This window comes from Macadamia integrifolia, unplaced genomic scaffold (genome assembly GCF_013358625.1).
Source record: "Macadamia integrifolia cultivar HAES 741 unplaced genomic scaffold, SCU_Mint_v3 scaffold1797, whole genome shotgun sequence".
Classification (NCBI taxonomy): domain Eukaryota; kingdom Viridiplantae; phylum Streptophyta; class Magnoliopsida; order Proteales; family Proteaceae; genus Macadamia; species Macadamia integrifolia.
The window spans coordinates 24,824-46,905 of NW_024868358.1; positions in this window are offsets into that span (position 1 = coordinate 24,824).

Sequence of the window (22,082 nt, forward strand, 5' to 3'; positions counted from 1 at the left end):
CACGTTGGAAGCTTTCCCAAAATCTGGAAGTGAACCTTGGGTCCCTATCTGATACAATGCTCACTGGCACTCCATGTAAGTACACTATGTTGTCCATGTAAAGCTGTGCTAGTTTGGCCATAGAGAACTTGGACTTGATGGGAATGAAACGAGCAGTCTTGGTAAGCCGATCAACGATCACCCATATCGCGTCCATTCCCTTAGGTGTACATGGTAGTCTGGTGATGAAGTCCATTGTAATCCTCTCCCACTTCCATTCTGGTACTGGGAGTGGCTGAAGAGTACCATAAGGTCAATGCCTTGTAGCTTTTACTTTTTGGCATGTGAGACAATTCGCCACATACAGAGCTATTGTGACTTTCATGCTTGGCCACCAGTAATTTTGTTTGAGGTCTTTGTACATCTTTGTACTTCCTGGGTGGAGTGAGTACTCGGAGCTATGTGCTTCTCACACTATCTTGTATTGTATATCCAAATCATCGGGTACACACAATCTTCCTCGAAACATCAATACCCCATCACTGGCTAAAACAAAATCTGGGTCGTTCATTGTTTGATCTTGAACTTTAACTCTGATCCACTGCAATTCAGGATCCAAAGGTTGTTTCATTATTACCTCTTGCCTAATAGCCAGATGCACCTGTAGAGCCGTCAAGGATACAGTCAACCATTTAAGGTTTTCTGGTTGACGTTCCAATTCTAAGGTTGCTCCTTCATATAAGAGAGCTTCATCCATTAGCATCGGCTCTTGCACAAGTGGTGGGCTGATTGCTAAGCATGAGAGTGACATAGTCTGTGCCTTCTGACTCAACGCATCTGCCACTACATTTGCCTTTCCAGGATGATACTGAATGTCGCAGTCATAATCCTTCATGAGCTCAAGCCATCTCCTCTGTCTCATGTTCAAATCCTTCTGGGTGAAGAAGTACTTAAGGCTTTTGTAATCATTGTATATCTCACACTTCTCCCCATACAAATAATGTCGCCAAATCTTAAGGGCAAAAATGACTGCAGCTAGTTCCAAGTCATGAGTGGGGTAGTTCTTCTCATACTCCTTTAGTTGTCGGGATGCATACGCTATTACCTTACCGCATTGTATGAGAACACAACCCAAACCAACTTTGGAAGCATCAGTGTAGACTATCATTCCACCTGTGCCTTCAGGGATGGTCAATATAGGGGCCGACACCAATCTCTTCTTCAATTCCTGGAAACTCTTCTCACATTCCTCTGCCCAGTCGAATTTCACACCCTTTTTGGTTAATTTAGTCATTGGTGCTGAGATTCGGGCGAAATTCTCCATGAAATGCTGGTAGTATCCAGCCAAACCCAAGAAGCTTCTAATTTCAGTGACATTCTTGGGGCTTTCCCATTCTACTACTGCTTTCACCTTATCGGGATCTACCTCGATTCTGGCCTTAGACACTACGTGCCCTAGGAATCCAACTTGCTCAAGCTAAAATTCACATTTGCTGAATTTGGAAAACAATCGTTGTTCTCTCAACCTCTGTAACACCATTCTCAAATGTTGGGTGTGCTCCTCTTCTATCTTGGAGTAGATCAAGATGTCATTAATAAAAATAATTACCCATTTATCGAGTACATCATGAGTACTCGATTCATTAAATCCATGAATGCTGCCGGTGCATTGGTTAACACAAAAGATAACACTAGGAACTCATAGTGACCATAACTCTTGGGTATATCGCTGCTCTTTATCTTGAGCTGATAATAGCCTGATCGAAGGTCTATCTTTGAAAATACTTTAGCTCCCTGCAACTGGTCAAATAAATCATCAATGCGTGGTAATGGATACTGGTTCTTAATGGTTAGCTTATTCAACTCCTGGTAATCAATGCACATACGCAAGCTGCCATCCTTTTTCTTGACAAACAACACTGGGGCACCCCAAGGTGAAACACTTGGGCGAATAAACCCCTTTTCCAATAATTCCTGCAACTGCATCTACAACTCCTTCAATTCATCTGGTGCCATTCTGTATGGAGCCTTAGATACTGGAGCTGCTCCAGGAGTCAAATCTATGGCAAACTCCAACTCTCTATCAGGTGGTAAATGCATCAGATCATCTGGGAAAACGTCGGGAAACTCTTTAACCACCTTTACCTCTTCTAGAGGTGTAATCCTTGCATCAACATTAAGTACCGATGCTAAGTAGCACTGACATCCACTTTTCAACAATTTTACCGCTTGAAGAGCGGAGACAAGGACCTTCCTCACTTGTTTCGTTTTATCTGCTCGGTGTACCAATTCTCTTCCTTCATCATCTGTCACCCTAATCATCTTCTCAGCACACATCACATTAGCTCGATGAGCCGACAACCAATCCATACCCAGTATAACATCAAAATTCTGCATATTGAGCTTAATGAGTTGTGCATCAAAATTCTTTCCACTAATTTCCACTAGGCACGACCCATACACCTTTTTCAACTGTGTAACTTTACCAGTAGGCATACTAACAATCATTCCGTGATCTAGGATCCTGGGTGGCATCCTAAGTTTCTCGACAAATCTCTTAGATACGAATGAATGAGTAGCTCCTGAATCGAATAAAACATAGGCTGGTATGCCTAATATGGGTAGGACACCTAGTGTAACAATGTATATAATTTCAGCAGGTCATCAATATTTAACATAAGGAAATTCTTAATTTAAAATGTACCTGCTACTACTTCAGTACTGGCCTCAACTTCCTCAGCTGATAGAGCATACATCCTTCCCTACGGTTGACTTCCCCAAGTTAAGGGAGGTCGGTACGCTGAGGGCTGACTGGAGGGTAAGGCTGGTCTGACCCGACAGTCTTTTATATAGTGCCCATATGAATGGCAGTTAAAGCAACGAATCTGAGATGTCAGAACTGGGGCGGGGCCCCTCCACACTTGACCCGTTGCAGATGGAGGTCGGGGTGGCCTTAGAGCTGTAGGTGCTGCACTAGTGTTCGGGCGAAAAGATGTGGAGCCCGAACCACTAGCTGGTCTAGGAGGGTAGTCAGATGGCCTATAGGGCTGCCTATACATAGGCCCAGAACTGTACGATCTGCGGTATGCCTTGGAGGAGTTTCCCATATCCGGAAATGGGTTCGTTCTCTTTCACAATCCAGGGGTGAGGGACTGTTCTCCCTTTTGCTTATCCTCCATGGTCTTGGCCTTCTGCACAATCTGGCCATAGTCAGTCAAATCCAAGACCTCAAGTACAGACCCAATGGATGCTTTTAGGCCTTTCAGAAATCTCGCAGCCTTCTCTTCAGCTGTCCTCATATGCCTTGGGGTAAAATGGAACAAGGTCTCAAATTGCTGTTGGTACTCAAGGATAGTCTTACCTCCTTGAGTTAAAGCCATAAACTCAGTCTCCTTGCGGTCTCTGAAGCTGCGTGGGTAATGATTATCCAGGAACAACTCCTTGAACTGTTCCTAGGTGGGTTCTGGATGGGCAGCCAACAATATGGGCTTGGAGTCTTGCCACCAAGAGTTGGCCTCCTTCTTGAGTTGCAACCCCGCACAAATGAGTTTCTGTGCATCTATGCACTCAATCACCTCAAATATTTTCTCTAGTTCTTGGATCCATTGGTCCGGTTCCAGAGGATCACTCCCCACCTTAGAGAATACAGGTGGTAAGTTCCTCTTGAAGGACTCCACTACCTTTGACGTATTATTCATCGATGGAAAGTTAGGAGCATAAGCAGGATACTAAGAGTATGGAGGAGGCACCCCATACTGAGGAACACTGAATTGTGGAATTGGAGGTGTACCTCCCACTTGTGGTCCCGTTCCCGACCCTATAGGCGGGTCCTGTGGAGTAAGTATCCGGGGAGGTTGACCCGATTGAGAAAGGTCCAATTGTTGCTGAATAACAGTCATAAATGCTCACTGTTGCTGAAGCATTTGTTACTGAAAAGCCTGTTGTGACTGCTGAATTATGGTAGCAACATCTCCCAGAGTAATAAGCGGTGGAGGGTCTGGGAGTGTAGTCATAGGTGGGTCCCTATGTGCCTCACCCTGACCAAGGATCTCTGGAGGTGGTGGAGGTGAGGTTTGCCCCATAAAGCGGGACCTCCTGGGATTTGGTGGTCGACTGATCAGACAAGGACCACACGAGGTACCTCGGGCATTGCTACCGGATCTAGTACGTACCATCATATCCTTGTACTTGGAACATATCATGCACCACATTGGTTAAACACCGTAGAATTGATTTCGGCACACAAATATATGCCATCACATAGGGTATTGTAGTGTATGATAGTCTGCAACTAACCGCAACTTAATTCCAAGATACAAGACCGGTGCTCCGACAAGTATGTCAATGGTCCCACTTGACCATAACACGCAATTATAAGAATAATGACAAAATTAATAAATTATATTAATAATATTAATAACATAAAAAAAATTCCATTTTTCCCAAGTTTCCTCAACCGGTGGGCTGCACCGGCCTACAGGTGGCCCACCGGTCGGCCCACCGGTCCTAATCCTCAACAGACGGGTGACACCGGTGGGCAGGGTGGCCCACCGGTCGGCCCGCCGGTCCTACCCGATTGAAAATCGTGAACAGGGCATTAAACCCTGTTCATTCCTTATTTCCTTCCCTTCTTCTCTCTCTCTCTCTCTCTCTCCCAGGGGATTTTGGAGAGCATTTTGACGCTTCCACTCGCAACTCCACTCATCAACTCAGCGATTTGTGAGAAGATTCAACTCTCCCACTTCCAAGTAAGTTTTTCTTCCCATTTTCTCAAAATTTTTACTTGGGGGTAAGAACTCATGTGTAGACTTCAATCTAGGTTCTTTTTCCATATTTCTTTCCATAGAATAGTGTTTCCATGTGATTGTGATGTTCTCTATGTAGTTTATTTCTAGTTTCTAGGATTTACCTTTCCATTTTGAGAAAAACCCCAACCGTGCCCTAGTTTTTCTCAAATTTGGGGGTTTCTTCATTTCTTGCTCTTTTTCCCCATGATTCCATTATGATGCATTATGCTTGATTTGTGCTTAACATGCTATAGAATTCATGGAAAGTCCCTTATGCTTGAAATCCCCATGTCTTCCCATGAAAATCCCTCTTTTGAATTGGGTTTTCGTTGATTTTCTTTACATGCTTGGTATTTGTGGACCTCAATAGCCTATTAGCGTATGTTTTTGCATGTTCATGATCTCGCTACCATGGCATTTCCGTCTTAGACCTATAGTTTCAAGCTTTATTCCATGGTGAATGAACTTGCGCATTGAAAATTTGAATCCTCTCATGTTACATATGCCCTTTTCTATCATATTGCTATTTTTTTTCCATGATTCTGTTTTGTCACTTACCGTGCATCTCGTCTATAGGCTCCCTATCATTCCTCGCTTGTCGCATCTTCTGTTTTGCGAGAATTGGGTTTTGGGTCTCCCCCTTACTGCTGTCATTCTCTTTTCCTTACTCACCCTGCTTTCCCCTTTTCTTGCCAGGATGTCATCTCGCACCGGCAAGGGGCCCTCATCCTCTGGCACTTGACGTAAGACCACCGCTTCTAAGTGGAAGAGTGCGGGAACCAGCTCTCTAGCCCCTCGCACAGGGAGACCCAGACCTACCCGGTTTGACCCTTCGGACTACGATGAGGAGCTCTTCCACAGTGCAAAGGCAGCAGCCAACTGGCCGGCTTTCCTGAAGAGGTCGGTAATGATGGAGAAGACCATGGTAGTCGACAACTTCCACAAGGCTCGGCTTCAGGAGAGGTTCTCAGCACTGGGCTGGGAGTCTATCCTCCACGTAGACCGTCCGTGCTACGAGCAGCTAGTTCGCAGGTTCTACTGCAACTTAGAGGTTTCCTACCAGTACCGGGGAGTACACTATAGTGAGCTTGGTGAAGGGGGTGGATATCTAGCTGACCGTGGACACCTTGGCCAGCATCTTGGGCATCTCAGCGGCCGAGCACCGTTACTACAGTCCTCCCAGGAGTAAGCCCCTGGGACCATTCATGAGTTTGGAGACGCCGGACTACATCTGCGAGACCATCTGTGGCAGCAGTGCCCATCCGGAGTCCGAGACATCCTTCTACCCCGAGGTTCGCATGTTTGCCCGTTTGGTCCAGTTCAACTTGCTCCTCAGAGGAGGTCATCGAAACCAGGTGGGATTCATGGCGGCCTTCATAGCTTTCTGCATTTACACGGCCGTAGAGGGAGGTGTCGAGCACTTGTGCCTGCCATACATCATCCTCAAGACGATGGAGCACCATACTTCCCACCCTGAGGATGGAGGATTCCCCTATGGCAGGATCCTCACTAGGATCTTTGAGTTCTTCGGGGTGGACCTGAGTGGCGAGGAGGGGAAAACTCCGGCGGACAAGTTCGACAGGGGTAACCTCTTGAGGATGGGTCTCCACACCCTTATGGATACACCTCCGAGAGCAGGAGCTCAGAGAGGTAGGGATAGGAGGGCTGCCCCTATGGAGGATGTTCCCATGGAGGAGGAGTCCAGTGAGGAGGATGAGGACTATGTTCCTCAGGATGAGGAGGGTGATTGGGTGGATGAGGACATTCCTGAGGAGGTGCTTCAGGAGTCGAGAGGTACCGATCCTGGCTTCTCCAGAGCTACAGCCTCACAGCCTAGAGCCCCACCACCTGAGAGTGGTGCATACGATTTTGAGGGCATGATGTCCACCGTGTGGGCCTTGAAGGATGGCCAAGATCAGCTGCTAAGAAGGCTAGACGAGAGTGCTTCCATCCTGGAGAGGTAGGCTACTTTGGAGAACTCCTTTCTCCAACTGGGCCAGGACTTGAGCACCACGGCCAATACCATCTCAGTAGATTTGGCCGACTACGGAGGGAGGTATGGCTGGTGAACATGAGGTTTGACTACTACAACCATCGCCTCGACGTCAACTCTAGACCTCTGGCGAACGTAGTAATCATAGATGACGACGATGATGATCAGTGAGGGCTTAGCTCGCCCACACCAGCTTCTTATCTATTTCCTGTTATTGGATTCTATTGTATATTTCTTTTCTTTTCTAATTCCTTGTACTTGCACTATAACTGGAATTATTTGTGGGATAATGTGTTTTGATAGTGGTTTGTGATGAATTTATATATTGAATTCTTGTGTAGTTTAGTTGTGGTGTCTATTGTTACCTTTTTTATCATTGTTATATTATATATCTGTTGTTTATCAGGTGTTTGTTGTGTAAATTTTTTTTGGAAATCCCATTTTACGCCGTTATGCTGCCGAAATTTCGTCAAACTAGTACGTGATAGGTTATAACACCAACTTATTTACCTTTTACCTACTCTCACGTATGCCATAAATGCAACATCTAAATGCAACTCTTTTTAATACTTTCTTACTTTGGCTTTTAACTCCTTAAAGCTTTTACATTAACCCAATCCCATTTCCCTATTATAGATTCTACGAGATTCTAATGGTATGTTGTGAGTGGAGTAGAGCATCACGCTCTGATACCACCGTTGTCACACCCCGTTCACACCGAACCGGGCCAGTGACCGGGTTAACACCAGTTAACCCAAACCTGCCAGGATCATCTGATACTGTATTCCACCACAGCATACATACAACTAATAAAAGATTATCAGATCAGCGGAAGACTTGGTTTACCTGTGAATATTGCCATAATACTTGATACCCGAATTATGATACGATAGTTATATACATGTGGGTCCGAAGGCATGATATTTACACAATAAAAGTACAATTCACATATCAAGTACATAAAGGAAATCATAAAAAATCAGAGTATACAGCTCGGCTCGGTATCAAATGCTAGAGCTCAGCTCGGCATCAAGGGTTGAGCCCAGCTCGGCATCACATGGTAGAGTTAGCTCGGCCTCAAAAGTGGAGCTCAGCTTGGCATCAGAACTGCGGTCCCACAGCACAACTCTCGTACGGGCAATCAGTGCCGTGCTCTAACTCCTCAGGGGCCCACCAGTCCTCTTCAGGGAACTCAACTATGGGACCTGACCCGTGCTCTTCAGATGGATGACCTATAAAATCATCTAAAAGGGGGTGCACACGTGGGATGAGCTCACTAGCTTAGTAAGTGGAAAGATGGACCACACAGCAGTCCACACAGCAAAACACAATCATATGCATTACATGCTATGCTATACATTTTAAATCACATCCACCTAAGCAACATTACTAATCTTTGGTTTAGTGCTACTACAGCCACAGTGCGCGTATACTCCGGGTACGAGCCGCGAACTCCATCCCGCGATATGCCCATAGGGTCGTCGAAGAAGGCCCACCGTGAGTACTTAGAAAAGTAAAAACATGCCAACCATCGGCTCTCAACAGAAAAGTAAATGACTGAAATTAAAGGTGCAGACTCCAGCAATTTAAAAGCAGTACGATTAGCCCTCTTAAATATACCACCGGGGTTGCTGACTGTCCTAATGACCCACCGGGTGTTATGTCTAACCGCCACAGTGACCCGACAACCGCGACCACTGCTTCCTCCCAAATGGTAACCCAACACCTTAACCCCTGTTGGGAAGGGTCGTAGCACGGGATGGTGAAAATCCTAAACCGCATGCTCCTATATGACAATAGTACGATTGCATAGTGCCATCGCGTCTCATACCACGGGCCACCAATGCACTTGTTTCCAAGCCGACTACGGTAATGCATCATGCACAATGATATCAACATTCATCTCAGAAGCATATTAGCACTTGGCATTTAAAAATAAACATAACATCCATACATAACCATGTGAGGATGACTAATCTACATAGCATTTTCATGATGGCATGGCTAGACTAGATACAATTAAATGAATGCCAAACAATGCCTTGAAATAAGGCCAAACGTCCTCTCCCCACTTACCTGTAGTGTACAAGGATTCCCGTTCGGTACGGGTGAGATCCGGTGTGAGACGCGTAGGATTTGGTGAACCTAACATGAGTGAGCGGGGTTAGTATTTCACCATTTTGGAATCAAAATTAACACGATCCAATGACACGATCATGTTTAGAATCCTAAAAGAAGGTCACACGTCCGATTTGGGCCCAATCGGGTGGAAAAAATCACATTCGGAGCCTCTCAGGTGGGTCAGACAGCCCACCTGTCTGGCCCACCGGTCTAGACTGGCGGGTAGGTTGGCCCGCCGATCTGGCCTGCCGATTGGACCAGGGGGATTTGCTAAGACCGGCGGGCAGGGTGGCTTGTCGGTTGTGCCCGAGGGCCCTGCCCTCTCAGGCGGGTGCCCACAGGCGGGCCAGATGGCCCATCAGTCTTGCCCACTGGTCTTGGCGGGAAACCTGCTGTTTCTTCCCAACTTCCTCCATTCTTTGGGGATTCAAATGGGGTTTTTCCAAACCCATTCTTCACACTTTCAAAGTCTTATAGGATGGTTCTAACCTAGATCTAGGTTAGATTTAAGGAATGGGAAGCCATCTTACCTTCTTTGCTCAAGAACACCTTCAAAACCCCAAAATCACTTCAAATCCACAATGCTTCTCCAACCTTTTAAATACTTCTTCAAATCCTTCAAGATCAACACATAAATCATCTATTAAACCTTAGATTCATCATTTGAAAGTGGATTTACAAGATCTCAAGAAACCCTACGCAAATCAAGGGTTTTACTTGGGTATGGTGAATGTTTAAGGAACCCAACCTTGCTTACCTCTAAATGTAGATCTAGTGTTGAAGATCACTCTTCCGGCGCCGGAATGGGGAGATCAAGCATCAGCGCCGATGACATCCATCTCTTCTTCCTCTTCCTTCTCTTCCCTTCTTCTTCCTTTCTTTTCTCTCTCCTCTTTACTCTTCTCACCAACGTACGAGTGTCATAAATGAAAAAGAAAAGAAAATCATAAATGCTATATATATACTCCTTAAATAACTAACTAATTCACATGGATGGGTCACTCAGGTGGGTGGATGCGCCCACCTGTCCGCCCACCTGAGGGCCAAAACTTGGGATTTTGACAGAATTCGGCCTTTGGCGCGAATCTTACTCTTGGCATACGATGTCATATACGTATGCACCTTAATATACAACTACATACCTGCTTTGTCCGTACATGACCTTATGATAGGTGCATGTACATGGCTTGGGTATTCCCATCTCTTCTGGCATTGGCTTAGACTTGTCGGGCTAGCCGGTGTTTAAGGTCACCCTTGCTATCATAGTCCATAAGGAACCCGCCCTAATTCTCTTCGATTCGGGTCCTGCATAGTTAAACCGGGTCAACCGTGTAAACAGACTGGGTTTAAGAAGTAGGGTATTACAGAAGGCATTCTGAACATCGAGTTGATGAATATCCTAACCTTTTGATATGGCTAAGGAGAGAACTGTCCGTATTATGGTAGGTCTGATGACAAGGCAAAAGGTCTCATGATATTCAAGTCTAAGTTGTTGATGAAAGCCCCTTGCCACCAAGTGAGCCTTACGTTACACCCACTTGCAGCCAACCAGATTCATAGTCCCTGTAAGGCACAAGAGACCAAGTACCATTACGTAATAAATCATTAAATTAATCAATCATAGATGATTGCCATTATGGGTCTTTGTTGGCTTGAGAGAAGCATGTAGGTTCAGTAGGGTTGGTGGAGGAAATGGAGGAGAGGGTTAAGGGGTCAGCATAAAGGTCAATTAAGGTTCTAGGGCATCGGGGAGGGGTGGTAGAGGAGTCAAGGTTTGGGATGGAAGGGATTAGGAGATGACGTGATTGGGGGGGATGTGGGAGAAGGTGGGTCTAGAGAAGGAGTTTCTGGGGTAATAGGGAGAGGGATGTTTGCATGAGGGAAAGTAGGGGAGGTGTGGGAAGGGGTTGAACGGGGGCATTGAGAGTGGTGCCCCATGGAGGAGGCGAGGTGGGGCTAGTGGTGGTAGGGTAGATAATAATGTGAGAGTGAAGGAGAGGATGGATTCATCGAATCTAACATGATGAGATATGTAAATGCGATGAGATCCATACACCTATAATCATGATGGGAAGGGCTATAGCCTAGAAAATCACACTGGGCACACCAAGATTCAACCTTGTGATGATTGTAAGGATAGAGCTAAGGATAACAAAGGCATCCAAAGACTTTGAGAAAGGAATAGTCTAGTTGATTAGTTGTAACCAACTGATGGGGGGATTTGTTGCCCGTGACAGAGGAGGGCATGTGGTTAATGAGATAGACCACAGTTTGAAAAGCATAATCCCAATAAGCTTGGGGAACAGAGGCATGAGAGAGAAGGGTAATTCCTGTCTCTACAATGTATCTATTGCGACGTTCCACTGATCCCTGTTGCTCATGGGTATGTGGGCAGGATAACTGATGTTGGATGCCCAATTTTGCAAAGTAAGATGGGAGAGATTGAAATTCACCACCCAATCAGTCCGACTGGCCCTAATGGAGCAAGAGAACTGACATTCTACCAAGGCCTAGAAAATAAGAATAGCAGAGAAGACATCATATTTCAACTTTAAAGCAGTAAAACAAACAAACTTAGTATGATCATCCACAAAAATAACTAAGTAATGGTTCCTAGTGGAAGAAACAATGGGGTGGGTGTCACACCCCACTTTCAATAAACCCAACTTACCGTGTAGGAATACTAAAGGTGTGAGTAAGACGCTTACCTGTCTTACTAACCTAACAGGATCTTGGATCGTAGTACCTTAACAATTCACAATCTCACATCAGAAACCGACCAATAGCAGCGGAATCAGAGTATAATAGAGGAATCATAATTAAAATGGGGAACATCTGATGATATCATGTATATATACATAACCAAGTTATTCCATTACAATCATCCATGACTTATAAATAATAAGTTCAAAAGTGTACCATCCACAAGTTTGTATCAAAATAACAAAAATACGCTGAACACCTCATGGTGCTACATATGCACAGAAATCACAAGCATAGTCCTGGCCATGCTCCTCCGCTTCTAGCATCCACCAGTCGCTCACTCTATACTCAAGTTCGGAGGAAAGAGAGTCACAAGCCATAAGCACGACTGTACCTACATCATAATCTAAAAGGGGGCATATACATGGGGTGAGCTTTCCAACTCGCTCAGTGAGAGGTGGTGTTCATGCACAATCAAGCAAAGACAATCCCATATAAAATTCATGATGTACAGAAATTAAACACAGTCCATGATGCTCGTGATGCAATTCATTTATTTTATTATCTACCTAACAATACAAGCTAAGTCTGGTAAATGCTACTACGCCATATTAGGCTGTATCCCTCGTCTAAGAACCACCATCGACTACGTAGGGATACAAACCCTAGCCATGATTAGAAGCCTACAGGTCCCTGTATGCAACCATGGGTCACCCAACAAACCCCTAATAACCCCCTCCTAGTTGTCACGGTACCGATACCAATCATCGTCCACTCCGGACAAGTTTTAGGAAAACCATGGAGCTTAAAGACTTCCTTGAAAAATAACTCAGCAATATGAGATGCATCCATGGTTTTCCGACATGGAATGAAATGTGCCATTTTGGAAAAATGGTCGGCAACAACAAAAATGGAGTCCATGCCCTGTTGAGTGCACGGCAGCCCTGGAATGAAATCCATAGAGATGTATTCCCAAGGGACCTTAGGAATCGGTAAGGGCAAGTATAGACTTGCATTTGTAGCTTGACCTTTGGAGATTTGACACGTTCGACATCAAGCCACAAATCTTTCCACATCTCGTTTCATATGTGGCCATAAGTATTGAGCCATCAACATCTTAAGGGTCTTGTCATGACCAAAGTGTCCTTCGTTATGAATTTCAGCAATCATCTTTAGCCGAAGGGAACAATTTGGTACACAAAGTCGATTTCCTTTAAAGTGGAAGTCGTCATAGAGAGTAAAATCATATCTCAGCTTGTCTCATACCTCTTGGAATATAGGGAAAAAAGGGTTCTTCATCATAAAGCTCATGGAAGGAGTCAAACCCGATAACTATAGTTCGCATGGTAGAAAGCAAACCTTTCTTTCAACTGAGTGCATCAGCTTCCATGTTCTGGATACCTGCCTTGTGCTTAATATTATAGGTAAATTCCTGTAAATACTCGGCCCATTTTGCACATCGGGAATTGAATTTTTGTTGACCTGAGATGTACTTGAGAGACTTATGGACCGTATATAGGATAAATTCTCTGTGGATTAGATATTGACGCCAATGCTCCAAAGTACGAAATAGAGCATAAAATTCCAGATCGTATGTACTGTATCGAAGTTGGGCACCATTGAGTTTCTCACTAAAATAGGTGATGGCACGTCCTCCTTGACTGAGGACAGCTCCAATGCTTGTGCCAGATGCGTCACAATGGACCTCAAAGACAAGGCTAAAATCGGGTAGGGCTAGAACAGGAGCCGTACTCAACTTTTCTTTCAAAAATTTGTATCTTCGTTGGGCTGCATCCGTCCACTCGAATACACCATTCTTCATACACACCGTGAGTGGGGCTGCAAAAGACTTGAAATGTGGGATGAATCGGTGGTAAAAAGAGGCTATTCTGTGGAAGCTTCGTGCATCATGCATAGATGTAGGGGGTGGCTAATCTTAAATGACTTTTATTTTTGCATCGTCGACTGAAATGCCATCTCCGGATATATTAAATCTCAAAAATAGGATTCTTGTCATAAAAAAGGCAACACTTCTCCATAGCGGCAAAGAGTGATTCCTGTCTCAATATAGATAAAATTTCTCACAGATGCTTCAGATGGTTGTCAGTAGATTTGCTATAAATTAATATGTCATCAAAATAAACAACAGAAAATTGCTCTAGGAAAGGTTTCAAAACCTGAGTCATAAATCTCATAAATGTAGAGGGGGAATTTGACAAAACGAATGCTATCACAAGCCACTCAAATAATCCATCCCATGCCTTGAAAGTGGTTTTCCACTCATCTCTGGGATTGATGCGGATTTGGTGGTAACCACTCTTTAGATCTAGCTTACAGAAGATTGTAGCGCCAGATAATTGATCCAACAAATCGTCAAGGTGACAAATAGAGAAGCATTATTTTAGTATGATTTTTTTTATCGCTCGACTATCCACGCACATCCTCTACTTGCCATTATTTTTTTGGAACCAATAGAGCTAGGACTGCGCAAGGGATGAGGCTCTCACGAACAAATTCTTTGGCCATCAATTCTGTCACTTGCCATTGGAGCTCTAAGTGCTCAGTTAGGCTCATCCGATAGTGAGCAAGATTATGGAGAGGCGCTCTAAGGACCAGGTCAATCCTGTGTTGAATATCCCCCATGGGAGGTAGACTAGGTGGAAGATCTAGTAGAAACACATCTTGAAATTCGGACAACAAGGGCTTCACTTTTTTAGGAACATCAGAAGCAAAGTCATAATTTTTTTATTTGTTTAATAAAACATAAATGACATCCACATTTTCCATGGCACCTCTCAGGTCCCACAGAGTGAGTAGATTTGATGAGGAATTTTGTTGTGTTATAGAGGGTTTAATTGGCTCCTTGGAGGGGGCCAAAACCATCTTCTTTCCACCGAAATTAAATGAATATGTATTACGATACCCATCATGAGTAGTGCGCCGATCAAACTGCTATGGGCGTCCAAAGATAATATGACAAGCATCCATTGGAAGGATATCACACCAAATCTTGTCATAATATGTGGAGGCAATAGAAATTGATAACAAGCAGCGCTTGGAAACTGTTACCTCCACGCCACACTTTAACGATGTCATCTTGTAGGGTGTGGGATGCTCCTCTAAAGTAAGCTTTAATTTTCATACTACCTCTTCTGAAACAACATTTTCACAGCACCCAAAATCAATAATTAATTGGCATACCTTTCCAGATACGGTGCAAGCAGAGTGAAAAATATTTTTGCAAAGCCAATGATCTCTAGCTTCTTCCCGTGGAGTGAGAAAATACGTTGTATCATAATGATCTTTGTTTATAATGATTTACTAGATTGTATTCCAAAGGTGTTGGGTGAGGAGGATGTGGAAGGTTTGGAAGCTATCCTGGGCAGGGATGAAATAAAAATGGCTATTTGGGATCTGGATCCTACAAGTTCGCCAGGCCCTGACGGTTTCCCAGGCAGTTCCCTTAGGAAATGTTGGGATTTTGTTGAAGGTGATTTTTGTAAAGCTATTTTTTTGTCTTTGGGAAGTTACCTAAAGGAATAAAAAATTGTTTTATTTCCTTGATCCCAAAAGTGGTGGGTGCCTCTTCCTTAGATAGATTTCCTCCTATTTGTATGAGAAACTTTTTTTGTAAAGTCTTAACAAAAATTATGTCTTCAAGACTTCTTATTCTGCTGCCCAGATTAATAGCTGAAGAACATGGAGCTTTCCAGAAGGGGAAGATTATCTCAACAAATATCAGTTTAGCCTCTGAATTATCTAATCTAATGCATTCAACAGTTAGGGGTGGCGGTATGGGACTGAAGTTGGATGTGCAGAAAGCCTATGATTCGCTAGCTTGGGATTACCTGTTTGCAACCCTGAAGAAATTTGGTTTCTCATTAGTGTGGATTTCTTAGATTCACCATCTTTTGATCTCTTCCAGAATTTCGGTTTTGGTGAATGGAGGTCCAGTGGGAAGAGTTCTGCGGTAGGTCGACCCTTTATCTCCCATTGTATTTATTTTGGCAGAAGAGGGGCTTTGTAGAGGGCTCAAAAATTTGGTGAGTGATGGGCTGATTAAGCCTCTTCCAGGTCCTCGAAGTGTGTCTACTCCTTCCCACTTATTAGTTGCAGGTGATATATTTATTTTTATGAATACTTCTGCTAAGTATGTGCGAAATCTTCAGGCTTTTCTAGTTAAATATCAGGCCTTTTCAGGCCAGAAATTTAATCTTGAGAAAAACAGCTTGTTTTTTGGTAGTGTGGTTGTTCACGGGAAGCATTTCATAAGTAAATATTTTGGAATTTAGTCGGCGAGGTTGCCTACTAAATATTTGGCAGTAGAACTCTTCAAGGGGAGAGTAAGGAGAGATCATATGTTGCCTCTAATGGATAAATTAAAGAAAAGGTTATCGGGTTGGAAGGGAAGTCTTCTCTCTATGGCAAGAAGGGTGGAGCTAGTGAGATCGGTTATTTCAAATATCCCAATTCATAATTTTAGGATTTATTGGTGGCCAGAGAGCTCTATCAAGTTGGTGGAAAGATGGATACGTAATTTCATTTGGTCTGGAGATTTGGAGAAAGGGACAAAGATAGTGGTAAAGTGGCAAGATGTTTGTAAACCTTTGAGGGAGGGTGGTTTAGGTATAAGGAGGTTACGTGATGTGAATTTTTCATGTTTGTCTAAACTTGTATGCCAGATTAAACATAAAAATTCTCTAATGAGTTCCTTTCTTCGTGCTCGCTTTCTAAAAGGTGATGGTTCTTTGAAATCTGGTCATATTTCCTCTTCAATATGGCTAGGTCTTAAGAAGGTCAGGAGGTGGGTGGAGTCTCATGAGCAGTGGACAGTTGGGGATGGGCAGAAGATAAATTTCTGGAGAGATAGATGTTTGGGAAATAACTCCATAGAAGTTTTATCAGGGTTGCAGTCAATTGCTTTTGACTCAATGTAAGCAAAGGTTTTGGACTTCATTAGCCAAGGTGTGTGGAATTTCCCCCTTGTGGAATCTGCCTTTCTGGAAAATGTAATAGCCCATGCAAATGGAATTCAAGCCACTGCCTTGGAGGACAAATGCTATTGGGGTTTAACTTCATCTGGTGTTCTTACTATCAAATCAACTTGGGAGATGGTTAGAAGAGAATCGTCTAAGGTAGGGTGGTTTTCCTTCATTTGGAATTACCATCTCCAACTAAGGCAAGCTGTTTTTGGTTGGAGATTGATGAAAGACAAATTACCTATGGACGATAATGTTAAAAAGCTAGGGGTGGCATTGGTGTCGCAATGAGATCTCTGTGGTCAAGCGGAGGAGTCCAGAATTCATTCTTCTTTTGAATGTTCCTATGCGACCTCTTTATAGAAGAAATTTTGTGGATGCTTTGGGATTATTTGGACTACTTTTGAAGATGTAGATAGATGGACGGCTTGGTGGAAGGCTCAGGCTAAGGCGGTTTCTTTCAGGGGCATGTGGATGAAGGAGTTTGCTTTGGTTCCTTATTTTATTTGGATGAAGAGGAATGGAAAAAGGTACGATGGAGTGTATAAATCAGTCGATCGTTGTTTTGTGTTGCTGAGAAATGAGATAAGTGCTCAATCTCTCATCCATATAGGTTTTGCCATTTCCATTTCGGATTTGATATATGCAAAAAGACTTGGTATTTTAGGGGTGAGGAGCAGACCACGAGAAATCTTTCATATTTTCTGGTGTCCTCCCAGGTGGGCTGGGTTAAACTCAATACGAGTGGCTGCTCAATAGGAAATCCAGGGAACTCTGGAGTAGAGGGTGTGATTAGGAATGATAAGACTGAGGTGATCGCGAATTTCAGAAGCTTCTTAGGTGTTCGTACAAATTTTGAAGCGGAATTCATGGCTCTTATGACTGGGATTGAATTTGCAATTCGGCTGAATATACAACGAATCTGGATAGAGTGTGACTCAGTTGCAGTTGTAACTCTTTTTCTGAAAAGAAAGCCCCCTTGGATAGCTCGTCAGAGATGGCAAAACTGCTGGCCTTTTTTGGAAGCGTTGTAGTGGAAAATTTCCCATTGCTATCATGAAGCGAACTCAATAGCTGATTTTTTGTCTAAATCAGCTGCTCGGTTGGAAGTTTCTATGCCGATTATGGTGTGGCTAGCTCTGGTTAAGATGGATCTCGATATGGATGCATCTGGGCATCATGGAACTAGATTTTGCTAGTTTGATTGTTTGGTTTTGCTTTTGTGGTTGATTAGTATTTGTCCTATTCTGCTGATGGCAATGCTGAAGGTGGAACTTGTGCAATCCCTTCTCAACCTTGTGAGAGGTGTGGGTGGTCCTTCCCTCCCTCTTTTTCTGTACATTATTTCTTTTTCTTTTTTTTATAATTAATATACATGATTTTCTAGCAAAAAAAAGGTGCAGTTTATGCTGCAAGAACGAGGAATCTCTCCATCATTTATTTTTGGATTGCAACTTCACAGTATGTATATGGATGAGTATTCTTAATTATCTTTCTCAAAGCTGGTGTGGCTTCCCTTCAATCGAGGAGTTGTTCTCATGGTGGAAAAGAAAAGCAAAGTTAGTTCAATGTAGTAAGGTATGGCTCCCATTATCAATTATTGTTCCTTACCACATATGGACAGAGAGAAATAAAAGAATTTTTGAAAATCAACATCAATCAGCAACAAATGTGGTAGCAGCTATCCTTCGCGATCTGCAAGAGTATACTTCTCATATCTCTATAAAAGTTACCTCGGTGGTGGAACTCCTTGCAAAGAAACTGATGGTGGCAATTTCTATATCTCCCACACGGAAGATTTGGAGCTCTTTTAGAGTTTTCCACCAATGGGATTCTTCAAATTAAATATTGACGGATGCTCTCTTAGAAATCCAGGGTGTTCAGGAGGTGGAGGATATTGAGAGATGAGATGGGCACTGCTCTAATTTGCTTTGTGTATTATGAAGGCATCGGGACAAATTATATGACCGAATTCTCTGCTTTTTTCATAGGCATTCAAATGGCAAGGAACAAAGGTCTTGATAATCTTTGGATTTAAAGCGATTCTCAGGCAGTTGTGAGTTGTGTTCAGAATCAAGTAATTCCTTGGTGCTTTGAACAAAATTGGTGGCATCTAAAGCAATACTTGGACAATATAAATTGGAAAATCTCTCATTATTATAGGGAGATTAACTCAATAGCGAATAAACTAGCCAAACATGCTGCAACATCTAGAAGTACTACTATATGGGATATAACTCCTCATTTTGTTAATCATGATCAAAATTGGGATTTTCAGCAGAGACCGAGATATCGGTTTATGTAATTTTTTTATGTAGTTTTCTTTCGTTTGGAAATGTAATCCAATAGATTTATTTTGTATGCTCTCATTCTTTCGTTTTGTTAATGATATTCACTTGCTGATTTTTAGCAAAAAAAAAATTCCATTCATTTTGATGCCCCCTGAGTGCGCTCTCATTTGCTCCTGCATTGGTGTAGGGGTCACACAAGTAGGCAGTTATCTCATGCCCTAGCAAATTATACAGGTCACTAAAGCATAATTGTAAATACCAACATGAAATTTGAGCTAAAGAGTTTAAGCATATATAATTTTATTATTACCTTGCCAAAGTGGCTGCAAAATCTGGTTTTTCATAATCTTCTCCATCTCTTCTCACCACATTTTTGAGGAGATTCTGAGAGACCCTTCATCAAGGCCTAGATATAGGTTTATGTAATGTCTGTTTAGCAATCCTACTGATGGCCATACCGAAGGTGGGGTTTTTAAGCTCTTCAGATTTCTATGACAGTTTGATTTCTAATGTATTATTCCTTTTGATTTTTTAAATAAAAATTCTCTGATCATTAACGAAAAAAAATATTATTTTTTTTTAATAACTTTTAAGCATAATAACAATGCTTATAATATCAAAAGAAGGCACATGAAAGTAAAAAGAGTATATGATCGAATTTAGGTATGGTGAATCTAAACCAACCTTAAAATATCCTATAATGGTTAGAATTAATGCCCATCACCAATCTACATGGCACCACTAAGTGGATAACTTATAGCTATGTGCTTGACCAAAGATTCCTCGTTGTGGGCATCTTTAAAGAGGGCCACTGTATTGAAGGTTGATGTGTGACTCAGTTGCGGTTGTAACTCTCTTCCAGAAAAGAAAGGCCCCTTGGATAGCTCATCAGATATGGCAGAACTGCTGGCCTTTTTTTGTAAGAGATGGAGTGGAAAATTTTCCATTGTTATCGTGGAGCAAACTCAATAGCAGTTTTTTTGTCTAAATCTGCCGCTCGGTTGGAAGTATCTACGCTAGTTACAGTGTGGCTGGCTCTTATTAAGATGGATCTCTATATGGATGCATCTGGGCATCCTAGATCTAGATTTTGCTAGTTTGATTATTTGTCTTAGCTTTTGTGGTTGATTATTGCGTTTGCCATGTTCTAGTGATGGCAATGCCGAAGGTGGAACTTGTGCAATCCCTTCTTGACCAAGTGAGAGGCGCGGGTGATTCTTCCCTCCCTTTTTTGTTGTACATTATTTATTTTTTTTTATACTTAATATACATGAATTTCTAGCCACAAATGTGGGCTTTTGATATTGAGACATATATGGAGTACAGCTATATGTTTTTTTGAGATGTAGATTCTTTATTCTTTCATTCCTAGCTCCATTTATAATAAGGAAAAGTTTTTCTTCATCAGTTAGTGGAGCATGGCTGTAAGACACATGGCGAAGAGTTGAAGCAGTGTGAAGTACATAATACCACCAAACGTTCAACCAATAATGATTTGAGATTTAGGAACAAATTCTCATTCTTGTACAATGTATGAGTAGTCAAATGAGAATGATATATATATATATATATACATGCTTGGTCCAATGGTAAAATTACGAATATTATGATCTGATGGTCAAGGGAGATGCTAATTTTTAGTTTTACTTTTAGTCTCTTCCCCTCTGCTTTTTCATCCATCTCCTTGGCAATATATACACCCTCTTGGTACATAGAAAAATTTTCAGTGTTTCAATTTGTTGCGTGGCAGTTATATTTAGGCTGAAACTTCTTGTGTGAATAGGGAACTTGGACTTTACCACTCTAAATATTTTAGCTCTACACAACTTCTCCCATCATACAAAAAGGTCTATCAACCATGGTTTTAGAAAATTAGAGTGGAACCGGAGACCGATTAATGTTGGTTCCTACAACTTATATTATAGCCAGCCATGAATGCCATTTGATCTTTATTTATGCTATTTTTTATATTTTATGATTTTTGACTAGTAAAATAGTAGAAAATCAATGAAACTTGAATTATGTAGCAAAATCTACATATTTTAAATAAAAACTCCAAATCATATCGGAATATCTCAGTTTATAGGGTTCGACTAGTTCTGGTTTAAACCGATGGAGGCTAATCCTGTGTCCAATTTGGAGATTTTGAGCCTTGCTTTTAGTAAGGGATTCGTAATCAATCTTATGGGTTTTTAAACCTTGCTTCCAACTAGGTATCCATTCTAAATTGAGCCAATCAGAACACTTGCTCCACTATTATCACATGGAATCCAATTTTTAGCAGAAAAATGAAGATCATGGTGGCATCATTAACAAGGTTCAAATTGAGCCGCGACAATAATATAAATAACATATTCCATCTTACACTTCAAATGTGGGCTATGATATTGAGACATTGAGTACGGCTAATGCTTTTTTTGGATGTAGTCATGTAGATTCTTGATTCTTTCTTTCTTTCTTTCTTTCTTTTTATCTTTCTTCCTATTTCTTTTTTTCAGGTTTCATTTATAGTAGGAAAAAGTTTTCCTTCAATAGCTAGTGGAGCATGATTGTAACATTTCCAAGAAATTCAGATAAAGAGTTAAAAGCAGTGTGAAATGCATAATACCACCAAACTTTCAACCAATACTGATTGGTGATATAGAAACAAATTCTCATTCAAGTACAATGTACAAGTAGTCAAATGGGAACCCATAGGTCTACCTTTTTCCTTTTCTAGAAGATTATAAAATATAAAAGAAAAAATAATCTTCATGATTAATGTTTGGCCATACTTAAGACTAATCTAGCTCACAAATAGCCAAATAATAAAATTACCTATATAAAACCTGAACTGAGATCTACCCATAGCATCCCACACTGCTTTTTTAATAAGAAGGAAGGAAGACACTGTAAGAGGATAAAGCAGATTTGTTGCAGCTTTTACTAACTAATATGTAATTGGATTAGTTTTCATAAAGCAGTAGGAGATTTTCCAATCAATCGAAGAAAGGAAAGGAGACAGAACCATCCAATCCTGGAAAGCAAAATGGTAAGGAATGTTATTTAATTGAATACAAAACACCATGTCTGCCAAGTCTGACTCGATCCAAAGCTTAGATGGTCAAGCTATTTATATCTCATAACAGGTTGGAATGGGTTGAGATTTTTTAAAGTAGACTCAAAGATTTTCTGTTCACGTGTCAAATAAGTTTCAACTCGATTAGAGTTGTTCAAGTCATAAAAAAAA